At 49.3% G+C, this 20,861-nt stretch overlaps 1 protein-coding gene across 10 annotated transcripts in view; it reads right to left on the bottom strand.

The window, feature by feature from the left end:
- TLR3 (toll like receptor 3) overlaps window positions 1-20,861 on the bottom strand; it is a 388,659-nt gene that overhangs the window by 356,432 nt on the left and 11,366 nt on the right. The window contains exon 1 of one of the 10 annotated variants that reach the window (XM_078678075.1): window positions 16,091-16,442. The exons of 7 other annotated variants lie outside the window; for them this stretch is intronic. The gene's annotated coding sequence lies outside the window, so the exon portion shown is untranslated. Of the gene's footprint in view, window positions 1-16,090; window positions 16,443-20,861 lie in introns of those variants that run through there. 2 more of the 10 variants (XM_078678077.1, XM_078678081.1) reach the window with 2 other exon arrangements.

The raw sequence follows: 20,861 nt of genomic DNA, 5'->3' as shown, positions 1-20,861 counted from the left end.
GGTTCTGATACATGGGTTCAAGGAGGGTTTCAGGCTGGGCTACGAAGGCCCAAGAGTACGTCGCTGGGCGCCCAACTTGAAATCCATGTCAGAGCATCCACAGGTTGTCAGGGAGAAATTGTTCAAAGAGATACAGGAATGTAGAATGGCAGGACCATTTGACGATTGGTCCATGGATCAGCTGGTGGTGTCACCCATTGGGGTAGTGCCCAAGAAGGAGATAGGCCAATATCGCCTGATTCAACATTTGTCATGGCCGGAGGGCCAGCCAGTGAACGACTTCATCCCCGCAGAGCAAGAGACAGTGACATACTCGTCAGTAGATGTAGCATTGTCTTTGGTAGAGATGGTCGGACAGGGGGTGCCGATGGCAAAGAGCGACATCAAGTCAGCTTTCCGTTTGTTGCCGGTACACCCTGACAGCTTCCAACTCCTTGCCATTCAGTTCGAAGGCCAATGGTTTGTGAAAAAGGCACTCCCCATGGGTTGCTCCATCTTGTGTGCCCTCTTTGAGGGTTTTAGTGCATTTCTGAAATGGTTATTCACCAGGCACATAGGGAGGGAGCACATCAAGCACTACTCACATTATTTTTTCTTTGTAGGGACGGCAGGGACTGGTGACTGCCAGGGCTCCCTGGAGGCACTTCAGGCTTTGATAGCGGACTTGAGGGTGTACTTGGCCCCGGAGAAGACAGTGGGGCACAAAACCAAGTTGGCCTTTTTGGGTATCGAAATTGACTCGGTATACGGGGAGGACCGGCTGCCGGAGGTGCAAACGCTCCTAGGTCATTTGAACTCTGCCTGTAGTGTGGTCAGACCGGGGAGGGCATTTTGCAGATGCCTAGGTTTGTCCCTTTCGACCTCCCATTGCCTCATCATCACCTCAGACTGTCAGCAGGGGTGACATTAATAGCATTCCCCTGACCTCTTGGATGGACATGGACTGGGACGTGCAAATTTTCTCTGACGCCACGGGCACCTGCGGTTTTGGTCTTTTCTGGCATGGGCATTGGTGTGCCGAGAAATGGCCTCCGGCATGGAAGGAGGGCAGGCACAGAACCGGTTTTCTTAAATTCTTATTTCCTGGTAGTGGCTGTCAGACTATGTGGCGACCAGCTGTCTCACAAGAGAAACTCCTTTTCCGGGTAGACAATATGTCAGTAGTACAAGTGGTCAACAGACAGATGGCCAGGGAGCCACAGCTGATGCAGCTGATGCGTATTTTTGTACTGCATTGCCTTAGATTTCATATCACTTTCAGAGCCCAGTGTGGACAATGACATTGCTGATGCCTTGTCTTGTCTCGTTCGCAGTGGGAGAGGTTCCATGGGCTGACCACGGAGGCGGACCAGGAGAAGACTCACATGCCACAAGACTTATGGTTCGTAGGCTAGAGAGGTTGCTGCATCTGGTAGCCAGATCTTTAGCTCCGTCAACGAGGAGGGCTTATCTCCAGGCTTGGGGGAGTTCTTGGGGGGGAAAGGCACAGAAGAGGCAACGCGAGTGGGAGATGGTGGAGGATGTTGTCCGATTCATACTCGGGCTCATTGAGAAGGGGCAATCCAGGGTGACGATCTCAGGTAAACGGGCAAGCATCTCCTTTATGGGCAAACTATGGTGGGGGTACCCCCATCAGCTGGGGAGCTGGGAAAAAGAGTCCTGGAGGGTTGGGCGAGCGAGCCTGGCTCTGTGGGGCCCAAGCGTAGGCTCGTGACTCTAGATAGTCTGGTGCAGGTGATTCAAGCACTCTCATTGATGTGCACTTCAAGTTCAAGTTAGAAATTTGTATAGCGCGCTAATCACCCAGAGGGTCTCAAGGCGCTTAAGGGAGAGGGGTTCGCTACTGATCGAACAGCCAGGTTTTGAGTTGCTTTCTGAAGGAGAGGTGGTTCTGTGTAAGACGGGGTGGGTGGGCAGGGAGTTCCAGGTCTTGGCCGCTAAGTAGGAGAAGGATTTTCCTCCCATGGTGGCTCTTCGGATGTGAGGAATCGCGGCGAGGGATTGGTTGGACGATCGTAGTTGGTGGGTGGGGGTGTAGAAGGTCAGGCGAGTGTTGAGGTATTTGGGTCCTAGGTCGTGGAGGGCTTTGTGTGCGTGGGTGAGGAGACGGAACGTGATTCTTTTGTTGACGGCGAGCCAGTGCAGGTCTCTTAGGTGACCGGATATGTGGTTGTGGCGAGGTATATCTAGGATGAGCCGAGCGGAGGCGTTCTGAATGCGTTGAAGTCTTTTCTGCAGTTTGGCTGTGGTTCCGGCGTAGAGGGTGTTTCCGTAGTCTAGTCGGCTGGTGACGAGTGCTTGGGTGACTGACTTCCTTGTTTCGGTGGGGATCCATCGGAAGATCTTACGGAGCATGTGCAGGATGTTGAAACATGATGAAGAGACGGCATTGACCGGTCTGGTCATTGAGAGGGAGGAGTCTAGGATGAAACCCAGGTTGCGAGCATGGTCCGTTGGTTTGGGTGCGTTGCCTTGGGCCGGGGCCACCATGAGTCGACCCAGGCAGAGGGGGATGATCCTAGGATGAGGACTTCCGTCTTGTCAGAGTTCAGTTTTAGGCGACTGTTCTTCATCCACTCGGCTACGTCTTTCATCCCTTCGTGTAGGTTGGATTTGGCGGTGGTTGCGTCTTTGGGGGGACTCATGTAGACGTTGAAGAGGGTGGGGCTGAGCGATGATCCTTGTGGCACAACGCATATGACTTCGGTGGCCTCTGAACTGAAAGGGGGGAGGCGGACTCTCTGAGTTCTTCTGGCGAGGAAAGAAATGATCCAATCCAATGCTTTGTCTTGTATCCCGACGTCCCTGAGGCGTTGTACAAGTGTGCGGTGGCAGACCGTGTCGAACGCTACGGAGAGGTCCAGGAGGATGAGGGCCGCTGTTTCCCCGTTGTCGAGCAGTGTTCGGATGTCGTCTGTGGCTGCGATGAGGGCGGTCTCGGTGCTGTAGTTGGCTCGGAAGCCGGACTGTGAGGGGTCGAGGGAACTGTTAGACTCAAGGAAGGCGGCAAGTTGGCTGTTGACGGTCTTCTCGATGACTTTGGCGGGGAACGGGAGGAGCGAGATGGGGCGGTAGTTCTTAAGTTCGGTGGGGTCAGCTGTAGGTGTTTTCAGGAGGGCGCTGAGCTCGGCATGTTTCCAGCTTTCTGGGAAGGCAGCAATTGATGATGTCCCGGAGTTGGGGTGCTATGACGGAGTCGGCCTTGTTGAAGATGTGATGGGGGCATGGGTCAGTTGGCGACCCGGAGTGGATGGAGTTCATCAAGCGGATGGTGTCTTCGGTGCTGATCGGGGTCCAGGCGCGGAGGGGGGCTTCGGTTCAATGGTGAGGGGAGTGGGCTGGTCGCCGAAGCTGTTGTGTATGTCTGCGATCTTGCTGTGGAAGAACAAGGCTAGAGAGTCGCAGAGGTCTTGAGAGGGAGTGATGTCGTTGTTGCCGGCGTTGGGATTGGTGAGTTCTTTGACGATGTTGAAGAGTTCCTTGCTGTTGCGTGCGTTGTTGTCAAGTCGATCCTTGAATGCTGATTTCTTGGTGGTGCGGATTAGCTGGTGGTGTTTGCGGGTGGCGTTCTTGAGGGCGGTCATGTTGTCTGTGGTTGGGTTTCTTCGCCAGGCTTTTTCGAGGGTGCGGCAGTTCTTTTTGGAGTTTTTGAGGTCGTCGTTGAACCAGGAGGCTTTTTTGCTTCCAGTCTTGTTGGGATGGTTTTTCAAGGGTGCTAGTTCGTTAGCGCAGTGGGTGATCCACTGTGTGAGATTGATGGCTGCTAGATTTGGGTCTTTTGATGTGGCGGGAGGGTTTTGGTTCAGAGATGTGGTGAGCTGGTCGGTGGTAATTGTGTTCCAACTTCTGCGGGGAACTTGTTGTGGGTGGTGGTGTGTCGTGGTCTTTCTGAAGCTAAAGTGGACGCAGCTGTGGTCTGTCCAGTGGAGTCTCGTGACGTGATTGAAGGAGATGTGCTTGCTGGAGGAGAAGATTGGGTCGAGCATGTGTCCGGCGTAGTGGGTGGGGGTGTTCACCAGTTGTTTGAGTCCGAGATTGGCGAGGTTATCCAGCAGGGTGGGGGTGTTGTTGTCGTTGTTATTTTCCAGGTGGAAGTTGAGGTCCCCTAGGAGAATGTAGTTATCAGAAGGGAGAGCATGTGGGCTGGCAAAGTCAGCAATGTCTTCGCTGAATTGTGTGCGGGGTCCCGGGGGTCTGTACATGAGGGTGCCTCTGAGTGTGGTCTTGGGGTCGGTGTGTATCTGGAAGTGAAGGTTTTCGGCGGCAGCGAGGGTGTCGTTGGAGCTGGTCGTGATGCGGATGGTGTTCTTGTGAACGATGGCGATGCCCCCTCCTGTTTGGTTCATACGGTCCCTTCGGATGATTTTGTAACCGTCCGGGATGGCTATGGCGATGTCGGGCGCTGATGAGGTGTTCATCCAGGTTTCCATGAGAAAGGCGATGTCCGGCGAAGTGGTGTCGAGTAGGTTCCATAGTTCAATGGCGTGTTTGTAGACCGAGCGGGTGTTGAGCAGGATGCACTGCAGGTGGTTGATGTTGGAGCTCAGTTTGGCGTTTGTGGTTGTGGAGTGAGACTTGATGCTGCAGAACTTGCAAGATTGACAGGTGAAGGGTCCATGGGTACGTCCTGGGGCGGCTCGGTGGCAGTTGTGGAGGCGGCCGGTGTTGAGTGCAGTGAGGGTTGTGGCGTCGTAGGTTCGGCGGGGGGGAAGGCCTCTGCGGGAGCCAGGGGGTCTGGCGCTGGGCACGGACCAGGCGCGGACAGGCGTAGTCAGGCTTACCTTTGGCGCGCCTTCGGCACGCATTGGGCGCTTCCGCTGCGCGTGAACGCTGCGCGTATGCGTCTTTGCCTTAAGTGGAGAGCGGAGGGGGGGCGGAGCGAGGGAGGAGCAGCTGGGAGGCGGGAGCGGGGTGGCGAGTGGGGAGGGGATCGGTCGGCGATGCTGTAGGGAGCGGGGGAGGGGGCGCCGGGGAGCAGCCCGGGGGGGAGCGGGGAGGAGAGACGGGATGGGACAACAAAATGGCACCAAACATCAACAAAAACAATGCAGGGCGAGATCGGGGGCACAGTCTGGCACAGATACTTAATTAAAGCAGGTAGTTAAAGCAGCACTTCTGACGGGGAAACAGGAATGTTTTCGACCATCAGGTCTTGGTTGTTTTTTGGGGCATTTCGAGTTTCAGAGCAAGTTGGGGGCAAGAGCAGCAGAGGCTTATGCGGGGAGGAAGTGGTTATAGAGGATAGCGGGGTTACTGTATGGCTATATAAGTCCAAGAATGACCAAAGAGCGGCGGGTAAGGCAATCTGCTCAGTACGCTGCGCAAAAATATTCAGGATTGGGGTGGTTAGCGCGAGAAGAGTCTTTACCCACAGGGATGGTAAGCCAGTAACAGCGTTTCAACTGCTAGTGGTCCTACGCAAGACTTTAAGGACACTGGGCCTAGACCCCAGCCAGTTTGGAAGAAATTCTTTCAGGACTGGTGCTGAGACAGAGGCCAGCCGACTGGGTTGGGGTTTAGACAGAATAAGGGAGCTGGGTAGATGGAAATCAGGTTGTTTTAGGGCCTATGTCAGGTGGGTGGGTAAAGCAGGGTTGTAATTGTCTGGTTGTCATCTTTATTTCTCTTGAAGGTTCGGTTGCTGGTCCGCCGGAGTCGCGTTTCGCGGTATGGATCGTATTGTTAAATGGGCCGAACGGCATGCGAGGGCGAGCTTTCACGGTGCCAACCTGGGTTTTAATAGGGACTTGTATTCCATTTCCTGGAAAGGGAAAGGTGGAATGCGGTGGAAGGAGCTGATACCAATTTTGAATAAGCACATAGGGGGAGGGAAATGTTCGGACGTGCTCGTCATTCATTTAGGGGAGAACAATTTGGTAGCTCAAAAGGCACTGGCGTTATTGAAAGCAATGAAATGGGACCTTAGATAGACATGCAAATTGTGGGCAGGCTAGCACACTATGTGGACAGGAGAGTCTGGCGGGGAGCTGTCAAACCGTCGGCCACTGACAAAGCCAGAAGGAAACTGAATAAAGAAATTAGGGCTTTTTGCAGAGATAACGGCATTGGCCGAATACAGCCTTCAGACTCAAGATTTGAGGATGTGGAGGTTTTTAGGGGGGGGCGGAGTCCACCTATCCTTTATGGGGATGGAGATTTACTTGCTCCAGTTGAAGTTGGCGTTAGCTAAAGTGTTAGGGGTTGAGTGGCAGGGTCCGCAGGTATGGAGCAAGCACTATTGGGACAGAGGGAAGGGCAGGGGTGGGGGTGTAAAACAAGGGGCATAGCCCCTGGCCCTGGGTGGCAGTCGGCTGAGAAGTTCCCAGGATTCACATAAGTTTATTGTTTGTAAGCGGCAGTTCATGCTGAAGGGAAATGGGTAGGAAGTTCATGCCTGAACGACATAGGATATAAAAACGTTAGGTAGGAAGTTCAAAGGGTAGTTGAGTTAGGAAAAGGGGAACGATTTTTAGGTGTCCCACTTTCTATTGAGCAGCTCTGTTGCAAATAGGTTATTCATGTTTGAAGAGGTTATCAAGAAGGCAGGGCTATTTTAGGGATGGGGGTAGTTTATCTTAGGCGAGTAATGATGATTAGTGAGGTATTAAGTTTTGTAAGGCAAAGGCCCAGGTTATGTTGCAATGTGCACCTGCCTTTTTCACACATCCCAGTGGTCAGTGGTTTGTGTTGCCCCCATCTTCCCCCAATGGGGATTTGGGGGGGCAGGTGAACGAAGAAAGCTCGGCTACCCAGGGTCTTTGGGGAAGTGGTGCAGTCCAGAGGACTGCACCACAGGTTTTGGGCTTTATTTGGGCTACCTTATAGCCCAGCTATATAATCCTTTCATTTTAAGTGCCAGTCTCCATTTTAACGTGGTGGCACGGTGGCTGGCACCTTCAGCTAGGTTTTTGTCCTTCACCCTCCCCTCCTCCTTTAGTATTAGCATACAATGTAATTAATGCAGGGTGTCTCCTCCATCCTGGCCGGTCGTTTCCATTGGCACCGGTGAACTAAGGGGGAACAATTTTGTATTATGGTTTTCGCTTGATTCAGGTGCACCGGCGGTCGGCTGAGAAGTTCCCAGGATTTACACTAGTTTATTGTTTGTCAGCGGCAGTTCAGGCTCGACTGGATCTGCTCGTTCCTCTCCGGCAGAATACAGCGGGTCAGACTCCCCTCCCCCCCCCCTTCCTCTCAGACCCTACACTAACCACCTGCAGAGTTGCCCAGGGGTCCTCCCTCAGCCCTACGCTCTTCAACATCTACATGGTTCTGCTCGCCCCCATCATCAGAACCTACGGACTCAACATTGTGTCATACGTAGACGACACCAAACTCATCCTCTCCCTATCCAACGAACCCAACACCGCCAGACACAACTTTTAAGATGGTATGGAAGCTGTCGCCAGATGGATGAAAAACTGCTGCCTACAACTAAACACCAACAAAACGGAAGTACACATCATGGGCCCAAAACCCAGACGCCTGGCACAACACCAGGTGGCCCACCCGGAAGCCCGCCCACTTCCACAGACAACGCACGCAACCTGGGAATCATCCTGGACTCAGAGCTCAAAATGGAATGCCAGATCAACTAAGTCTCGTCCTCCTGCTTCCACACCCTTCGCCTCCTACGTAAGACCTTCAAATGGATCCCCCTCAAAGACAGAAAGACCGTTGTCACTCACGCCCTGGTCACCAGCAGACTCGATTACGGCAACGCACTCTATGCCGGAATAAACAAAAACCTCACCCGCAAGCTACAGAACATCCAAAATGCCGTCCTAAGACTGGTCCTCAACCTTCCAAGACACTGCCACATCTCCCAGCACCTGCGCACACTCCACTGGCTGCCCATCGAAGTTAGTTCACCTTCAAGATGCTCCCCCACGCTCACAACGCTCTCCACGACACCGTACCAGCATACCTGAACAGCCGACTCAAAATCCACGCACCCAAAGGACCCTACGATCAGCCCAGCTCTCCTATGCTGTGGTACCCCCTAGCAGAAAAAACAGATTTGGAGGCCGCTCCTTCTCCTTCCTCGTGGCCAAAGCCTGGAACGACCTTCCGCTTCACCTCAGACAGACAACATCGCTCCCCATCTTTGCAAGAAACCTCAAAACCTGGCTCTTCAACAGAACCCCTCCTTGATGGACTGGAACCTGCGAACCCCCCCCCCCCCCCCCCCCCCCCCCCCACCGCGCCTTGAGACCCTTACGGGTGAGTAGTAGCATTTAACAAACACCTGATTGATTGATTGATTGAGCGGCTGCAAGCAGGCAACAACCCTCCTCCACTTTTAAAGAGGGATTAGAGAGCCCCTTGCAGGCGGGTGCAGTCGGTGACTGCACCCGCCTGCAAGGGGATGTCTGAGGGGTCCATAGGACCCCTTTTGGCCCCTGCAGAAGGCTGCTCTCAGGAGGCGCACTGACAGTGCACCATCTTTTAGATGACGCACTGTCAGTGCACCTGCTAAGGGCTTCTTTGCCTCTGTGCCTGTACACAGCGTAGGTGCAAATGGATTCCCTCATTTGCATGGGGCACGCCCCCATGCAAATGAGGGATCCCACCCATGAAAATATCGCTTGGGGTTTTTTAGCAATAAATTGTGAATTTGAATGTTTTTCACTAAAGATGTTTTTACAATTGTGACTAATTGTTTTTAAATGATGCATAACATGATTCCAGTACTGCACTGATATTTTAACAAGACCTTTAATAAATAATTGAAATTTTAAGCTCATGTGTGATAATGTGCTCCTGTTGAATAATTGTTACAAAGAGTTTTGTAAATTTGGTAACCTGAGCAAAGACTTTCTTCACACTGAAGGGTAGGTGGCTATACAGTTTAGCGACTTGCCAGGATTTTTCCATCCTCTAAAAAAACTTTGGAAAAGGAAATTTGTTTTAATAGTGTGACCCATTCCTTTTCCAGTAAAAGGGTACCTCCCTCCATACTTGGCTGAAGAATAAAGCACACTCCCAATTTGGAAGCCTTAAGATAACCAAATGGAGAAACCTCTACAAAGACAAAAATTCATAACATTAAACGACATTGCTCAACAAACCACTATAACTCCACTACATCACTATCTAGTCCATATAATTAAAATTACAGGCAAAAAACTCACAGCTAACTTCCCCCAGGAGCTAGACAGCTCTGGACCACTAGATGCAATAGATACAGCTACTCATCCCAGAAAACGTATCTCCATACTGTACAGAGCCATACCGAGGGTGCTCCCTGAAAGAAGTTACACTGCTAAGGGGGCCTTGGAGGCGGACCTGGATCAATCACTGCCAGATGATACATGGTCCTAGTGTTGTGCACAAATAAGTGAACTACTCTCTAGCAGTAGGCTGCGATTAATACATTGTAGATACGTTCATAGGTTATTCTGCACCAACGCGAAGCTACTCAAATGGGGCTTAGGGGGGGTGGCCGACCAACGGGAGGCCTGCCTCCCCCGGGGTTTTTGGGGCCTGTAGGGGGGTGCCCGGGGCACGGGCACGGAGCGTTGGGCTGGTAGGGCTGGTCCGGGGGGCTTGGGCTAGATTTGGGCTCCTGTTGGGCTGGCTGGCTACTTAAGCGGACATTTTGTGTCACTGCCCACCATTTTGGTGGCAGTGACACGGCAGCCGGTGGAGGGTCCCTGGGGCACGAGTTTTTTCCCGCCCTCCCTCCCTTGTTTTGGTGGGCAGTTTAGCGGGGGGGGTAGCTTGTCTTAGGGTTGTTTTGTTTCGGAGGGGTTTTCTTGGGAGCTGGTGCACTAGAGTGATGATCGGTTGTGGGGGATTGCTCGTGTCGCTGGAGCAGGTGCTGGTGTGCAGAGCCAGAGGTGGCGTTCCTCCTAGTTAAAAAGGGGGGACATGGCAGGAGGTCTGGGCTGTCTGGCAGAGGGTGGGGACTACTGATGTTATGTTAGAGTTGGGTAGGCAGGAAGTCATGTTGCAGGGGGAATGTTGTGTTGTTGTTGCAATGTTGGGGAACCACTTAGGGGTGGGGGTGGGGGGCTGACAGGCAGGGATGTACTTAGTGATAATTTGTTTTGTACAGCACAGGACAAGGTTTGGTATTTTAGGGTGCACCTGCTTCCAATAAAGCGGCCTTTGTCACACCATTTGGAAACATACAGAACTATTCGTTCAAATGTTTTAATTTTGGAAGTAAGTGACAAATGTTACCATTCAACCAAAATCTCTCAGAGTGCTACTGGGATGGTTTAACAGATCCCATATACAGACCATAGGTTTGTTGCCTTAACCTTATTACTGGCGAAGCAGCTGGTGACGTGGTACTGGGGAAGTAGCAAATCCGCCACCACCAACCAGTGGATACACAAATGTACTTACTGTAATGACCAGACCAAACTTTATATTGACCTTCTTCCAGATGCGACACGACCCACAGACATCTGGATATTATTTTGCAACTACCTGTTGATATCTCATGACATTGTAGTCAAATAAGGTCTAGTAGAAAGTTGACTAATGTATAACAAGAATGTGTTAAAAGTAACGCGGATGCAATTGCTCAGATCTAATACTCCTGTTTTACTACCTTAGCTTATTGTCTGAACCACAGAATATAGTGTATTACAAAGCTTTGTATCTTGTTTAAAAACTCAACAAAAAAAATTCCAAAGCATTTTAGAGAATACTTTTCCCAAAGCGCTGTATGGAATTGGCGATAAACAGTGTAATAACAGCAAAACAGGCAATAGACCACAGCATAGAAAGTTATAAGGTAAGATGACAGAGAGGCACTCCTTGTGAGCAGGATTAAAAAATCCAAGAGGAAAAGAATTTAAAAGTGTAAGGGTGAGAAAAGTTGAGTAAACAAGCATTTGCAATGCAATAGGTCTCGCATTAGGAAAGTGTGAGCAATTGGTATTGTAAATGACAAATATTTTATTTATGTGTTGGTTTTGTAAATAGCGATATTAATAGCTTTGTCATTTACAATGCCAATAGTTTTAACTTTCGCAAACGTGACACCTATAGCATTTGTAATGCAATCTGTGTTGTATTTACATGACTTAGATGTAATAATATTACAAATAACAATGTCTGAGGCAGGTGTAGGTGCCTGACCCAGGAGGGGTCCTGGATCATCACCTGTGTCTGACCCTGGAGGGGTCCTGGATCATTGGCACAGGTGAGTGTAGGTGTCTGACCCTGGAGGGGTCACTGGTGAGGGTCTCTGAGACAGGTGTAGGTGTCTGACCCTGGATCACTGGCACAGGTGTAGGTAGGTGTTTGACCCTGGATTACTGGCACAGGTGTAGGTAGGTGTCTGGCCCTGGAGGGGTCCTGGATCATTGACACAGGTGTAGGTAAGTGTCTGACCCTGGCAGGGTCACTGGCATATGTGTCTGACCCAGGTGTAGGTGTCAGGTACAGGTGGGGGTGCTCGGCACGGCAGGATACTGAGGGATCTCACCCCGGAGGGGTCCTGGATCATTGACACAGGTGTAGGTGTCTGACGTAGGTGTAGGTGCCTGGTACAAGTGGGGTGCCCGCCTTGAGAAGGATACTGAGGGATCTGACCCTGGAGGGGTCTTGGATCACTGGCACAGGTGTAGGTGTCTGACCCAGGTGTAGGTGTCTGACCCAGGTGTAGGTGTCTTGTACAGGTGGGGTGCCCGCCATGAGAAGTATACTGCGGGATCTGACCCTGGAGGGGTCATGGATCTCTGACGCAGGTGTAGGTGTCTGACGCAGATGTTGGTGTTTGGCACAGGTGGGGGTTTGGGCATGGGCAGGATACTGAGGGATCTGACGCTGGAGGGGTTCTAGATGACTGGCAAAGGTGGGGGGCATCTGGCACATATGGGGATGTCTGGCATGGGCAGAATTCCGAGGGAACGGACGCTGGAGGGTTCTGGTTCACTGTGACATGTGTAGGTGTCTGACGCAGGTTGGGGGTGTCTGGTACAGGTGGGGGGTGTCTGGCACAGGTGGGGGGTGTCTGGCACAGGTGGGGGGTGTCTGGCACAGGTGGGGGGTGTCTGGCACAGGTGGGGGTTTCCGGCATGGGCCGGATACTGAGCGTTCTGACCATAGAGGGGTTTGGATGATTGGCACACGTGAAGGTGTCTGGCACTGGTGCTTGGCATGGGAAGAATTCCAGGGGAGCTGACGCTGGAGGAGTGCTGGAGCACTGGCAACGGATGTAGGTGTTGACATGTGAGAGGTCACACAGGCGAGGGTGTCTGACAGCTCAGGGAATCTGACACATGTAGAGGTGTCTGCTCTGACCTCGGAGGGCTGCTGGGTGTCTGGTACGGGGGAGGGCACGGGGATGAGGCTGACATAGTGAGGCCACAATGCATGAGCGCTCAGTGTCTGACACTGGCCTTGATGCTTGGTGACTGACGGAGGCCAAGCAATCGGGCAAAGGAGAGGGTCTGCAGCTCTGGCACAAGTGAGGGCGCTGGGTGTCTGATAGAGGGCAGGGTGTCTGGCAAAGCTTGCACATTGAGGGGTCTGGCATAGGTGAGGGCACTGGCTGTCTGATAGAGGGCAGGGTGTCTGGCAAAGCATGGATATTGAGGGGTCTGGGGTGAGGGCGCTGGGTGTCCTACTGAGGGTGTCTGACACAGGCGGGGTACTCATTGACTCATCACTCGTGGGGGCTGGTTGTTTTGCATTTGTGAGGGCCAGCTCGGTTGAGGGTGCTGGTTGTTTGCCGTGGGCGGGGTACTGGGTGTCTGTTAGTGGTGTGGGAGGTGCTAGTTTAGCACTGACGAAGGTGTCTGGCACTGGTGAGCGTGTTGATTGGTCAACACAATTGAGGGTGTGGCTTTGTGGATGCTGAAGACCTGACTCCGAACCAGCTCTGGATGTCTGTAGTTCAAGATGCTCCTGGTTATATGCAGGTGATCGTGAGTGGTGTCTGCTGCGGGTGGTAGGATGAGTGTCTGTCGCGTGTATGAGTGCCTGTCACCGGCACATGAAGTGCCTGTCACCGGCATAGGGAGTGTATGTGACTGGCATGGGGCAATGCCTGGCTCTGAATTTAGACCAAAAAAATGAAGAACAAATATAACGAAATAATTTGACTTTCTAGCTTGACTAAGTACATCTGCATATATGTTAATTTGCTTGTGTTTCTCAAAACCTTTGTAAATGAAAAGTGCTCTGACGCCACCGAACGTTGTCTGTACACCCTTACCCATAACTACAAGCTGAGGATCGCCGGGCGCGAAACTGAAAGCGCGGTGGGAGCGCACGAGACGCCGCCGCCTTGAGTGTGCACATCGGCTGTCCCGGCGCAAGCTGAGGATCACCGGGCGCAAAACTGAAACCGCGGAGGGAGCGCACGAGACGCCGTCGCCGTGAGCGTGCACATCGGCTGTCCCGGTGCAAGCTGAGGATCGCCGGAGAAGACACGCCGAGCTCAGAGTCTGAATTGGAGCCTGCTGCCGAGACTGACCCGCTGCGGAGGGAGAGGAGAGGGACACGCGGAAAGAGCCCGGTGAGTGGGGGGGGGGAGAGAGGGAGGGGATGTGTGTGCGCGTGTCTGCGTGTGTGCGTCGGTGTGTGCGTGTGTGTGTGTGCGCGCGCGTCTGGGTGCTCAGGCACGCGACCTGATCAGATTCCGGCATGCTGCGTGTGCCCATCTGTTGTCTCCCTTTTAGCTCGTTGTAAGCAGAGCCGACGACAATAGGGTCTCGCTGCGACAGGGCTTTCGCCCTGTGTCGCAGGTGTGAGACCTAAAAACGAGTGCAAGGAAACGGAGTAATAAATCACAAACATGAGGGACAAATGGCAGGGAAAGGTGAAACCATGAACAAACTTCAAACCAAGAAGAAGAAACGATACATTAGACAAGAGTGAAAGGGAAGTCAATGAAGAGAGGCAAAAAAGGGAGACAAGTGGTCAGTGGGGGGGTCAGAAAATGAGCCCGATGAAGAACTGAATAGAAATTGGAAAATGGAGACAGCAGAACCAAAGTGGGTGTTTGTGGACACGAGGGTCTCAGAAGCAGAGAAAAAAATAGTTAAAGTGGGATAAAACAATGAGAAGAATGCGAGGACACAGGAAATAGCAGAATTTCTCTTTTTGAATGTGTGTAGGTGAAGGGAATGATTATTTTGTTCCTTCCTCATAAAATGTTAAACGACTAGTAGGTCTCTGATAATGATAAACACATATATGTGGTGGCCAAAGATGGTATTTTATCTGAGTTATTATTAATTGGAGCAAGTTGATTCTTTAATGGAGCTGCTACATTGGACGTAGGGTGAAATCATTAGGGCTAGACTCCGGAAAGAAATTAGAATTGGATATAATTGAAAGGGAGAGGAATACAAATATGTAGCAATGAGAAGGAGAGAGAAAGAAAAATAAAGGTAGAACATCAGAAGTTAAGAGCTGCAGGTAGAACAGGAGCCCTTGTTAGAAATAATTAAAATAATTTGTCAGTAAAGGTCCCCAGTGAGGGACAGGGAATGGAGCTAGAGACCCGTGAGACAGGACTATGTTATGGCGCACACACATGATCCGTGTTCACCCATGACAACAAAAGTCAGCACCAGGGATCCAAATATCGTTGGAGCTGGCGCACTCAGTGTAGGGGTACAAGTACGTCACCATGCGAGGGACTTTTCTGTCCCAGAACAATTTAAAATTACATTTATGTCACTTGGCCACTCAGCCTCCAAAAAGCTATGGTTGAGAGTCAAAATGTACTTAGAGATTTATAACTGTTGGATATTTTCTAGTCCATCACAGGGGTTGCAGATCAACAAAGCCCTACCACCCGTAGTAGCATTAGTATTGTAATCAATTTTTATCTTCGACAAACTACCTACTTACTTTTAAGCATGTTTAGAATTTTAGTGCTATTGCTGTTGCTGACTTTGTGACAGGTAATTTCAATATTGTGTAAAGGAGCATATTTATTTCGGTTAGAGTTGGGGAGGGTGAAAATGAGAAGCGCCCAATTGCACTGCCAAAGGGTGGTGTGAGGGGGGCGTTGGGCAATTTTACACTGAAAGTTAAAAGTTAAGGCAGTCGGTCCTTACTGCAATTATTTTAATATACTGAGCTGACTTACAATGATGTCAACCTGCGACCTATACTTTACATACAGTTCTGGACACAAGGCACATTAGCCTACTAGTATATCTTAATAGAATTGTAATCTGTGATTTAAATGTGACACACATACAAAGACACGCTCACCTGAAACCCTTGACCTTGATGTTGTACATGATGCCAACAAAAATTACATTGCTTTTAGCTGTGTTATCTGGGATTGGTATAAGTAACCTCCAAGTTAGAAATGGCTATCTGCAGCAAGTGCATTAAACCCCTAAGTTATTTTACTAGGATTCCTATTTATATTAGATATTTGTATTATCTTGCTAGTTTTGGAACCTGCATGGTACACGTACCTCTCTGCAAGATTTGCATTACCCCACTGAATTATCTTTCCATGCCGTGCACAAGGCCTAATTTGCAAACTGACAATGATGACCAACCGTATTATTTCTTACACAATTCTGTCCACTATCAGCATAAAACAATCCACAATCTGACAATACAGTGAAATGCAGCGTGTGCTGTAAAAGCTCACTGGGGCGTATGCGTTAAGGGGGAAACTTTCGAAAAAACACCTTTTATGTTGTTATTGTTACTGGGTATATTTGGGGCTATGTTACCGTCTATATTTGGATTAAAAAGAAGGAGTGTGCAATTGAAAAATACCTCGGTCTGCTCAAAGCATGAGGTTGGGTTTTCGTCGGAGTAATTAAGTGTATAATACAGATTTATATTTTACCATGACCGTGCTACTTGTATAAAAGGCTACTCCGGCAATCAGCAATATTACGGCTTACAAAGTGGAGTGGGACGGTCCGCGCCTAGAAGACTGGCGGTTAGGTGTCCATGACTAACAATGCAAACAGTGCGAGAGAACTAGACAGAAGTGCTGCAAGAATGTTGTTCGCCAACACCACAACAAAAAAAAAGTTTTCATCTTCTCTGTCAACTACGTCCTTCCCAACCGCATGGCCGGTAAAAAGGATCGGTCGGATCCCTGTTCCCTCGAGTCAATTCCATACATAAACAAACTTACTGTAGGAGCAGCCCCTCTGGAAGCGCTGCCGGACAATGGGAGAGGCGGGTCAGTCCTGATGATTCACGTAAATTGCCGCCGCCCCGCGCCTTTGGAAAACCTTCAGTGGAAAGGCAGCAGAAATAAGGCCGACAGCTAGAGGGAGGAGCCACATTAAACAGCCCATTTCGAGGGACGTGGGCGTCATCGAGGCCCTGCAACTCCTCTGTTCCTGCACGCTGCAACGCCCGCCTTGCAGCCCGTGACAGTTCTCTTCACGTAGCCAGACTTCATAGATTAAAGAGGGTTCTCACGGTGCTTTAAATGGGAACGGAGGAGTTACGGTTCTCGCCAAACAGTGTAAGGTGCAGGTGGATAAAGAGTTAAACCTTCGTCGCAGCTACGTTCGAATCATGGTAAAATCTTTCCACTATCGTTACTGTCATTAAATTAGTAACGATTGACATTTACAGCGCGCAGAGACAATGAACGTGTGATATCATTCCCTTTTATGAAAATCAGGTTAATGTAAGTAAGCAAGCACCACTGGCACGGGCACCAAAATAAAAAAAGTGAACCCCTTTAGCAAATCAATTGGCTAAAAAAGTGGCCCACATTTGCAAATCGGGGCAAATGTTCAACTTGTAAAGAACACTGACCCGCATGTACAATAATTCTTGTCGAGAACTCGCTGAAATTTCAAAGCGGTAGTGCAAGTTAGCTGCAATGCCCTGTGATTATGTTATAGGTAAATATGTATTTTTTGCATTTAGTCCACTTTACACACATAATCGAGATGCAGAGGGCCCTTAGGACCTCTGGCCATGGTGCCACTGCACACGCTGCACTGTTGATAGACATGCCCTTGATTGAACAGGAGTCTGGTGGCGATGGTGTGACGACCACTGTTGGAAATAAGCCATGCACTTTACACGCATACTACCATGCCCCCGCCATTCCCCAGCATTCTGCAGTCCGCGCTGTATTCCTATTCATGCTCAACTGGTCCCTCTTGTCTTTCTGCCCCCTCCCTCCCACCAAGTCCCCTCAGTACTTTCGCATTGGTTAAATCACCTTCTTGTGCCTCGCCCTTAAGCAAGTACTATTCTACTTGTTTTGGTTTTATTTTCATTTGGGATCTCTGGAGCTATGAAAGACCAAAGAAACATTGGACCCCCAGGCTTCTTCTAAGCATCACTCACCAGGGCCATTGACATCTGTGGCATTCTGTTCAAAGCCTTACCATTGGACATCACTGTCTCGTGGGCGCAGCCAATAAACAGTACTTGGTTGCAACTAGATGGAATCATGCACAATTCCATCCAATGTAGCACCGAAGGAGCATGCAGTTCCTGTAGGGTGGGGAAAGAAGTGAAGGAAGCTAGGTTGGTCAACACTCTTACTCAGTAGGGGAGTTTGGGTGTCTCTCAATTTGTGAAGTGCGGCCCTCACACACCCATTTGGGTGTCATGCTTCATCATAGGGCTTGCTCCTAGTCACGCTGCAATGCCTGATGGGCACTCTATCAGGGGCTCTTTGTCGGAGATCTTTTTCCCAAGCCGTATAGGTGAGGTGCGTGTGAGGGGCCTAGTGGTGTAGTTGTGAGGTGATGTGAAGAGAAATAAAATGAGGCGAGGTGGTGCTCCAAAATGAATTTTAATCTACAAATCCACTCATCTTAATTAAAACCAGAAATGGGATACCACAGATTATAATGTTTGGAGGTGTCTATGTGTGTGTAGTCATGGTCAACATGTTTCTTGCCTTATGTGTGTAAATGACTCGGCAATTCTTCAGGACCTATCTTGATGTACTATCTACACGGGTGGTTGGTTATGGAAAATGAACCAATCACTCTGATGATCTTTCAATGAGGTACCTTAATAATACGAATCATGAGAACAAAATTTTTCCTGGAAAACAGGTGATAGGAACCTACCCCTCGCTCTGCCTCATTTTGTGTATAGTGCATCAAGATAGGTCCTGAAGAATTGCCGAGTGATTTACACACATAAAGCAAGAAACATGTTGACCATGACTACACACACAGCCTGACGAGGAGCAAGTCCTATGATGAAGCATGACACACAAATGGGTGTGTGAGGGCCCCACTTCCCAAATTGGGAGACACCCACACTTCACTACTGAGTAAGGGTGTTGACCAACCAAGCTCCTTTTCTTTCCCCAGCATACAGGAACTGCATACTCCTTCGGTGCTACATTGTATTTATTGGGGCCTGTAGGCTGGACCTATATGCGCCCCTTCTCCCTCATTTGTATTGAGGAAAACTGCATGCAAGGAACCCAGATTTCTTCCCCTCTGATTGTACAGCTGCATCTGATTTGACGATATGCACTTTTAAATATTCACCTAGATGAATCTTGGCAAACACAGTCTGCCTTCTAGTAAATGTTGAAGACCAACTGCCACATGGGGATAATCTTCCAATTTAAGGAGCATGATAAATAAGGGTGGAGTAAATGCACAGAATTTACGTGGTGCATGTTACACCTGGCATCCTTGGCGTGGTTTATTCCACTGACTTTTTGCCTTCACACCTCCTGTTTTGCCGACTTCTTTTTTGGTGGCTTTAGGACTTTGTAAACTTCACCACAGCTAACCAGTGATAACGTGACGCAAAAGAGTCAGGTGACCAAAAACAGAATCGCTATTTGAAAGAGGCTTGTGCAGGGTATCCCTTCCAAATAGGGAATCTGAATGGTATGTGCCAATGTTTTGTGACCGAAATGAGGTCGCGAAGCATTCGTGCTTTACCACCAAATCAAAGTTGGTGGTAACCTATTCACAAATGGGTAGGAGTCCCCTTGAGACGCCTTCACTTTTTAAAAATATTTTAAAAACATATTTTGTAGGAGCACGCAGTGGTCCCAAAGACCACCGCCTGCTTTTAAAAAAAACTACTTTTTTATTTTAAACACATCCTGTTTTCCTTTAAGGAAAATGGACTGCATTTTAAAAAAAAAGATTGCTCTATTTAAAAGAAATCGCAGACATAAGGGTCTGTGGACCACGGCAGGACACCATCCCTTTGATTCCTGTGAATCCTAGTGGGTCACAAATTTCGACCAACATTATTAAAATTCATAAGATAGGTCTATTTGCGACTCACTACAAATAACTCAATAGGAAATAACTTTGGTACATTAGTAATAGCGAGTGACAACATTTGGTAATCCCTATTACTAATGACCCATAATCTCTACAAGTATGACTGAAATGTGATTCCAACATCTAACAACACTCTTTGTTTTATGTAATATTTCCTGTAAATTGACTTACACCCTACACTAGAATGGTAAGTGCAATAAAATAATTAAATAAAGAAATAGGAGGTGCAGTTTAAATCAAAATTTGTGTAATCACTCATACAGACAGATAATTCTTGCATTCTTACAGTGCAATCACAACTCTTACATAGGCAACCGAAGAACGTTAAAAACCAGCCTCCAAGTCATAGTTTCTCTAAAAAAAATTTGAACTGTAAAGCATTTGTGAATGTAATACGTTTGTGCTTTTTGTTTCCTTCCATTGCATTGGCGTCTAGTGTTAGGCTACAGATGGCTTCAAGTCAGTGTGAACCTTAAACAAAATGAGGGCTGATGGCGCTTTAAATCAGGTCTTGGTTGTAGGCCTAGCTAGATGTTAATGTAAGAAAGCCCCCCCTGCTAATTGTACATTGGTGCTCGGGAGGAAAAGCAGACATGTAGGCACTGCTGAATTAAGTCCTGGTGCCAGAAAATGACACTAGGACATATTCAGCATGTTTCCATGAGTCAGCCCTATCCCAGATCATGCCCAGAAAAGAGCTGACAGCAGTGGCGTAACAATAGTGGGGGCGGGGGGGGGGGGGGCTACTGCACTGTGCACGAGCAGTGTCTGAGAGCTCCAGGCTGGGTCTGGAGCCTGGAGGAGCCATCCATGTATTTTGCACGGGGCCCCCTCAAGTCTTCTTACACCACTGGCTGCCAGAATCTGGATCCGGGGCAGGGGGGGGGGGGGGGGGGAATACCCCTACTTTCCACTTTTTTCCACTACTATAATAAACAATAAAAAATATCCGTCCATGCAAATTCTGTAAGGTGCTGTGACAAATGGATACAGTACTATTCTTTGGAAATATCAGAGAATACTGGGATACAGAGATAAGAGGTGAAATGATGGAAGCACGTGTGATGTGGACCATTGTACTGAAGTATATATCTTGGTGTTTAATCGTGTGGCTGACTCTTCTTGGGCTGACTGGCATCTGGGGGGAGGATGGGGCGGGGAGGGTAGTGGGACGTTCATGGTTACTGTTATTATTTGGCGATCAGGGGAGTTGAACGCCAGTGTTAATGTATGGTGTTCTTTGCTTCTGTTGCAATGTTTCGACAATAAAATCAATATATATATACCGCCTTGCCATAAAAAATAGGAAAAAATCTCTGAAGGCGGAAGCTTGGCGGACTATGTTATTAGCTTGTGAAAGCCGCGATTCCTCAGCATTCTGGAAATTTGTGAATGCCCCACTTCCGTGGGTCACATTGCCTGAGAGGAGGTTGGACTTGGCAATTGATGGAGACACATGGGCCGCTTACTTTCAACAGCTATATAGCAAACCAAGTCCCTCTAATATTTCTTCAGTGGTCCCAACTCCTTTTACCAACGGCACCACATTGGGCTTGAGTAGGGGTCCTTCTAGCATTGTTTTTTCATGTGAGGAAGTTATGCTCGCTATAAGAGAGAGCCCTTCTGGGAAGGCACCCGGCCCAGATGCCATTCCAGTGGACG

Source organism: Lissotriton helveticus, chromosome 2_2 (assembly GCF_964261635.1).
Source record: "Lissotriton helveticus chromosome 2_2, aLisHel1.1, whole genome shotgun sequence".
Classification (NCBI taxonomy): Eukaryota; Metazoa; Chordata; class Amphibia; order Caudata; family Salamandridae; genus Lissotriton; species Lissotriton helveticus.
Note: the sequence above shows the minus strand (reverse complement) of the source record. Positions and strands in the feature narration are given on the sequence as shown.